General features: G+C 35.1%; 1 long non-coding RNA gene across 1 annotated transcript; it reads right to left on the minus strand.

Annotated features, from left to right (window-relative positions):
- Nucleotides 1-513: 513 nt before the first annotated feature.
- On the minus strand, nt 514-6,995 carry LOC128204155 (uncharacterized). Its single transcript, XR_008256110.1, has 4 exons — nt 6,760-6,995; nt 5,059-5,255; nt 2,002-2,141; nt 514-1,822 (listed from the first exon to the last, which is right to left on the minus strand). It is a non-coding gene; the product is annotated as an uncharacterized LOC128204155 (long non-coding RNA).
- Between the last annotated feature and the right edge of the window lie 538 nt (nt 6,996-7,533).

Here is a 7,533-nt window from a genome sequence, read left to right on the forward strand (position 1 = left end):
TATGGTAAGCTTCAGAATATGGTACTTAACAATTACTACAACAAACCCTCGTGTTAAGGAGGTTAAGGAGTATACAATACATCCCGCACGTTTTTCCTGCTTTTAAGATGGCGAAGAAACGTAAAGTTACCGGGTACGGTGCATGAAAGCATGTTATTTAATCATACTACAAAAGACCTTGCTAAAATGGTAGAAGAAAACAAAGCTATCGAAATTGAAATGTGTTAATTTGACTTTAATTTAATTTTAAGATTACTCACCTAAACCATTAGAAAGTAAGTTAAATGATACTTTGTAGCATATAAATGGCATTATCTCACGGATATTATGTATCTTAATTTTATTTAATATAAAAACAAACTCAATATGACAAACAAGTACGAATTTGTAACAAAAGTACTTTAAAATAAGCATAAACTTGTACAATTTACAGTCATATAATAAAGAGCCATAATGCTATTTTTAAGACCTGATTATTATAACTTGACTATTTTTATCATTTACGCCTTTGTATTCACATGTGTTATTCATTGTATCGTTGTTTTTGTCTTAGAAAATCGACGATTAAATGGTCATATGAGTTTTTTTATGACATACAAATTAAACAAATACGATGGTTATTCTTTGCTGGCCATTGACAACCAAAAATAGAGATGAAAAAAATTCAAGCATTTTCTGTTATGCTTATTATAACAATGAAGATATTGTTTTCTTTAAAGAAAATGGTGTTTTTTACACTTCAAAATCTCCATTTATACAGACGACACATGCGTGCATTAAAATATTAATAAGAGTTGGGGTTACCGACTTGGAACGGTTAGCGAAAATAATAAATGAGGGGGTAAACTAGTCTTCAAGTATTCAGACTTATTCATGTCCAAATATGTATTTCCAATTACAAATGACGCGTAAATAAGGGGGATTCGAATGATAACCATTAATAACAATAAACACACAGTAATTATCACAGTATATCCAGTATGTCGTGTCTGCAATATGCATCAGGGTTTAGTTATCGTGTTTATTGAAATGGTATCGTCCCTTGTATTCTACTACTTTTAAACAGTTGTTTGTATAGTTCAGCTAGTTTTATGACCATTCAGCCGTTGTGGGCAAGGGAAGGGATATGTAAAAGGGAGCTGAGAGTTTTCGCCACTGAGGGTCAGACCAGTCCATCAAACCCATAATATTGTTGAGCAATTGAACAATATGGACAGAGGAAACACTTGCGCCGTGTGTTGCCATTTGTGACAGATGGCACATTGGACCCATGAGTTGCCATTACGGACAGAGAAAACAGCAGTGCTGTGTGTTGCCATTATGGACAGGGGGAATATAGGACCCGTGTGTTGTCATTATGGACAGTGGGCAAACTCGCGCCGTGTTTAAGCATAATGCACAGAGGGCACACTGGACCCGTGCGTTGCCATTATGGACAGTGGGCAAACTCGCGCCGTTTTTTAGCACAGACAGAAGTCGCAATGGTGCCGAGTTTTAACATTATGGAGAAATGTATAATTTGTTCAGTCACATATTCATTTATGATTTAGACATCTTTGTTTTGCTTTTGCAAAGTTTGCAAAGTAATGTTCCCCAAGATGCTTTACGAATTCGACTCAATAAGGTGCCCTATTGAATTTCTGCAAATCAACGACATCGATGGTATTTTTTTCCGTTGCTTGTCCTCAAACTTTTGAATAATTTGTATAATTCCATCATCATAAAGCTTTCTGTGCCGCCTGACTTGTTATTTCTTCCCAGTCTGGCCAAAAGTCGTTCTTTATTCTGTCCATGTAGTCTGTGATATTCTTTAATTCAGCACCTTAAACATATTTTTGAACAGATGGATTTGCAACAAATGGTTTTTGGTATAACGTTTTGAGAACAGGTAATTTATACAAATTACGTGTGTTAAAACATAAAAATAAATCCCGAATGCACGAAAATAAGCATAAATGTTTATTGTGCCGTATGACGTCCTATCGGAAGTAGTTATCTCACCTTGTAACATAGCAGCTCCCGAAACGGCTGACGGCGTGCACCAGCGGACCTGGGACAAGATACCGAACGCCGCGCAGTCAACATCACCTATCCGGTCTCCCATAACGTATTTTTTGGTCGCCTTAGAAGCATAATACACTCTAAACGAGATATACAACAAGCGATAATATGTAAGATTGTAAGTTGTTTTTGTTTCTTTTGCAATTCAAAAATACTTCAAATTGTATTGAATCAATATAGTGCAGTCATATCTTGACAAAACTGTACCAAGTTGTGCATTTTGGGTTAGAACTATGAAACGTTGCCTGATGTCACATATGCATGTTTCAGGATCCACCTTAATTTGTCCAAAACGGTGCTAAACTCCAATACTGCCGCCATCACCCTTCATGGTATTGAAGTGAAATTGTCATAAATAAATGAATTGTCGTACGTATTACCTAAGTAGATACATTATTGATATTGATTTTCCTTTATTATTTAAGTCTCATAAAGAAACATTATAAAAGTCAAATATTATTTTATAGAATACACTTTTTTGCTGCCATGGCAGCCATTTTCCACCTAAAAAAATTGTTGGACCCAATGTAATGGACCCAAATTCTGTTTTCTTCATGAAGTTCGTTTATTTTTCTTTATTTGTTTTGTAAACATTTATAACATATATTTGATAATATCATTTTAAGTCTCAGTTTTAGAAAACAATATGAAACGATTCAAACAGCAACAAAATTCTCTTTCATCTCAGACTTATAAACAAAATCAGTGAAAATGTTTTGTTTTCATATGGCGAATTTCCTGATCTTTTCACCCTCTTCCACATCTCATAAACGCAAATGCAAATATGATTTAGTCCATCATGTGTCAAGCAAACACCATAGCAACATTTCAATCGGCATTATTAACCACAGAAGGCATCTACACAAACCCTTTCAGTGTCTGATAATTCCTTTAGTCATCACAGTCAAGCTTTTTGATATATTAACAAACATAGAGGGTCTATACTAAGTTCAGTGCAGTACTTTATCGTATATAACAAAGCAATGTGTAACTCCACAGTGCAAAATAGACCAGATTCATAGCGAAACAAACTCTTTACTTCTTCAGGGTCCTTTGCAGTGCCAAAAGCAATCATCAGCCTAAATGGGCCGAAAACAAGCCCATGTCCTAATTATGCATACTCAGTATCAAATAGATCACATTTTAAATAATAACTCTAATTTAGTCTACTCTGCCCCCCCCCCCCACAAGCACATACAGGGCTTACTAGTAATATGTGCATTTCTAACAATGTATACCTAGTTCTAAAAGCGCCACATTTTGACAACCATAAACCCCATTCAGAGCAACAGAAACACTTGCGAAACCTTTGTTAAGCATTATCAGAGCCAAATAACACAAGTTGACAACCATGAAGCCCCTTCAGAGCCCAACAAACCCATATGCAGTTCTTATTAAGTCTTATTAATGCGAAATAAAACCATAAAATCTTAGCAAAGACAATAAACAACCTTCCAGAGCAAAGCAAACACATGCGCAGCTCTTATTAAGCATATTCAGTGTCAAATAGACCAATAGCAACCATAGCGCCTTTTTAAAAGAAATTTGCATGCACCTCTGATTAAGACTAAAAAATCAAAATCATTTTAGCCCTATTCAATGCCAAACATACCTTTGTGCAGCTCCTATTAGCGTACTCAGTGCTACGTTGTTTACATTTTTGCATCAATAAAGTCCATTCAAAAATATACAAGCTCATGTACAGCTGTCATTAAGCATTTGCATTGCCTATAAGACCACATTTAGGCTATTTAGCCCATTCAGAGCCAAATTAGCCCATTTGGCTTGTACATAAGGTCTTTCATGGACAAACACTACACATTTGGCAACCATAAAGCCCATTTAAAGCCAGCCAAGCCAATGTGCAGCCCTGTAATTAAAACAAAAAGTATATGCCATATGGTGGCCATATTCAATTTGGTAGACATACTGCATATATCCTGAGAGGGTCCTTACAAATAACCACAACACACTAGTAGTTTACTAAAATTATGTTAACAATTTAAGAAAAAGTACGCTGATTTAAAAACAAATATTTAATTTATGTCATCCCAAATTCGATACATTCAACGTGCGTTAGTATCAAAAACTAAAACAATATATTCAGGAAATATTAAATTTATGGCATTTTCGTTCCTTGACACTTAAATGGCCGTGAGGCTGGAGGTAGTCAACGCAGCAAATTTAAGGTACATTGGGAATAAGAGCAATGCACATTGAAATTAACAGTCCTATCTATTAAAATATTTGCGATATTTAGAGATAGAATATACTCAATCAATGTTTACTGCGATTATCTTAAACGCCATCTTGAACTTCTTGGTCCTTATCATACATAGGTTACATAACACGACTGCAATACTGCAACACATTAAATGGAACATTTCGTCGGTCGTATAATGCATCATCTTGTGAAAATATAGTGTTATTTGCCCTTAACATCGTTATATTAATCATTTCCAAGGATATCTGAGTTGCCAAGGAAACACAAATCTTATTTCGATGATTATCTGTATGAAGTTTTCAAACTGTTTTCTTTTAACATCATAATACTCATTAAGTATCACTATTTCAAGGCATATATAAAGGTCGCATGAAGCACCATAACTATATATTAACATAATTACAGTAATGGCGGCCATCTTGATTTTTGGAAGTCATGTTGGATAAATTAAGAGTGGGTCCTGAATTTTTTCAATCTTAAACATATTTTATGCAAAGTACAAAGTTTCAAAATTTTAACCCATTGTGCAAACGTTTTACACAATATCAACTGAAATTGCATTGAACAACTAATTTTAATATTGACACTATTGATACTTGTCTTCATGGATGTTATTGACGCTTATCGAGCTACTTAGTAACCTTTTGACATAATGAATAAATTAATCAGTATTGTATAAAAATAATTCCAATATTCTAGCGTGTTTCAAATAGTAAGAATCATAATTATAAAATCATAATCATAATAGACTGAAATAAGTGACCAATAAGTACCTAGAATTGCCGAAAACTGCTTTAAATCGTTGACCATCATCGCGTGCACTTCTTCGTTGGAATGGCGACTATTTCCGACAGCATACAACATGGATGTTAACTTCCTGCCAAGTGGTATTTTCAGCCAAGCGGGGAAAGATGATTGCATTTTAAACATATCGTCAACGAAAACCCCCCATCGTGTATACACGTTCAACCTGTAATGGGAAATGTCGTGTAAACGCGTTCAACCTGTAATGGAAAATGTCGTATAAACGCGTTCAACCTGTAATGGGAAATTTCGTGTAAACGCGTTCAACCTGTAATGGGAAATGTCGTGTAAACGCGTTCAACCTGTAATGGGAAATGTCGTATAAACGCGTTCAACCTGTAATGGGAAATGTCGTATAAACGCGTTCAACCTGTAATGGGAAATTTCGTGTAAACGCGTTCAACCTGTAATGGGAAATGTCGTGTTTACGCGTTCAACCTGTAATGGGAAATGTCGTATAAACGCGTTCAACCTGTAAAGGGAAATGTCGTGTTAACGTGTTCAACCTGTAATGGGAAATGTCGTGTAAACGCGTTCAACCTGTAATGGGAAATGTCGTGTAAACGCGTTCAACCGGTAATGGGAAATGTCGTGTAAACGCGTTCAACCTGTTATGAGAAATGTCGTGTTAACGTGTTCAACCTGTAATGGGAAATGTCGTGTAAACGCGTTCAACCTGTAATGGGAAATGTCGCGTTAACGTGTTCAACCTGTAATAGGAAATAATAAAAGAGGAAGCAAGACAATATATGTACGTGGATATAGACGTATTATAGGGCTTGGACGGATATAGGGTACTAAATACCCTTATCTGCAAATACACGTTGACGATTGGTTAAAAAATCTTTGAGAAATTACTCAATATACATTGACCTTTTCAAGAATTAACTTTTGCATTTTTATTGTTCGTGCAGTAAAATAGAGCAATCTCTTTATTGTATACCAATCATAAATCCACACGCAATACATATCGAAAAATACGGGAGTCCGTTTCATTCTGCTGACGTCACGTCAGAAGTGTATCATTGTGCGATTTTTAAATGACGGCGTAAAAATAGTGAGTCATTATAATGACATTCGTGATGAAACCAAGAGTCTTGAACGTGATTTATCTAATGATGCATATACTTAAAGCGTTGTTAGAACTTCGTAATGATACGGAACGTCCTATTCGACTCTCTTGGAATTTTGTAGATATTGATCCGAATCTGCAGAAATCCAATCGAGTCGAATACAACCTCCCGGATCAAACGCAGTACTAATCATAATATTTTATCGACACTTCGGCATAAAGGCTTCTTTTAATTGTTAATAAGGTGATTATTTTTTCCATTTTTAGACTTTTTATGTATAATGTAATATTTAGAATGATATTATACATATATGTGTTCTGTATAATATCATTCTTTAAAACATAATTGTTCATGTCAATTCAAAAAATGTAAAGAAAGTGATTTCAGTATTTTAAAAAAACAACAACAACAACATTTAGGCAGAAACGCCACTATAAAATTAATTAAATTGTGATTTGAACAATTATATTCCATAAGGAATAACTGCAGTGATAGAACCAGTATAATTTGCTTGTAAGTTGCTGGGCCTACATTGGTGCAAGATAAACCATCATCAGACTGAAATATTTTAACTATTGCAAACAAATTTAAACGCACCTTTTTTCTTGGCCTTCATTGGTAAAGGCCAAACTACCTCCAACCGCAGGTGTTCAATTACTGCGACACCCAGTGTTTGGACCTTCATTGGTACAGAATGAACCACAAATTAAATTAAGCAGTAAGTGAATTTTTGTATCATTATAAATGAATATGATCTTTAATTGTATATTGTCAAATAAGTTTATCAATACTATTGCTGTATTTACGATACGTGTCCCACAAGGAAGTTTATATTTTTGAAGACATGGCTCTTTACCGTGTAATACGAATCGAAGTCAGAACTCTTACCGTACAATGAGTAGCGAAAGCAGAGCTATTTACCATGTTATAAGTAGCGTAGGCAGAGCTATTAACTATGCAATAAGTAGCGTAAGCAGAGCTATTTACTGTGCAATAAGTAGCGTAAACAAAGCTATTTGCTGTGCAATTAGTAACAGCAGAGCTATTTACCGTGCACTAAGTAAAATAAGCAGAGAGATATTTTCCGTGAAATAAGTTGCGCAAACAGAGCTATTTACTGAGCAATAAGTAGCGTAAGAATATGTATTTACCGTTCAACGGATAGCGTAAGCAGAGCTATTAACCGTGCTATGAGTAGCGTAAGCAAAGCTATATACTGTGCAATAAGTAGCGTAGGCAGAGCCCTGACCGTGTATTAACTAGAATGGGCAGAGCTTTTATTATGCTATAAGTGCAATGAGTAGATTATGCAGAATTCTTAACAGTGATAAAATTAGCGACGGCATAGGATTTACCGTGCAATAAGTAGCG

Source organism: Mya arenaria, chromosome 10 (assembly GCF_026914265.1).
Source record: "Mya arenaria isolate MELC-2E11 chromosome 10, ASM2691426v1".
Lineage (NCBI taxonomy): Eukaryota > Metazoa > Mollusca > Bivalvia > Myida > Myidae > Mya > Mya arenaria.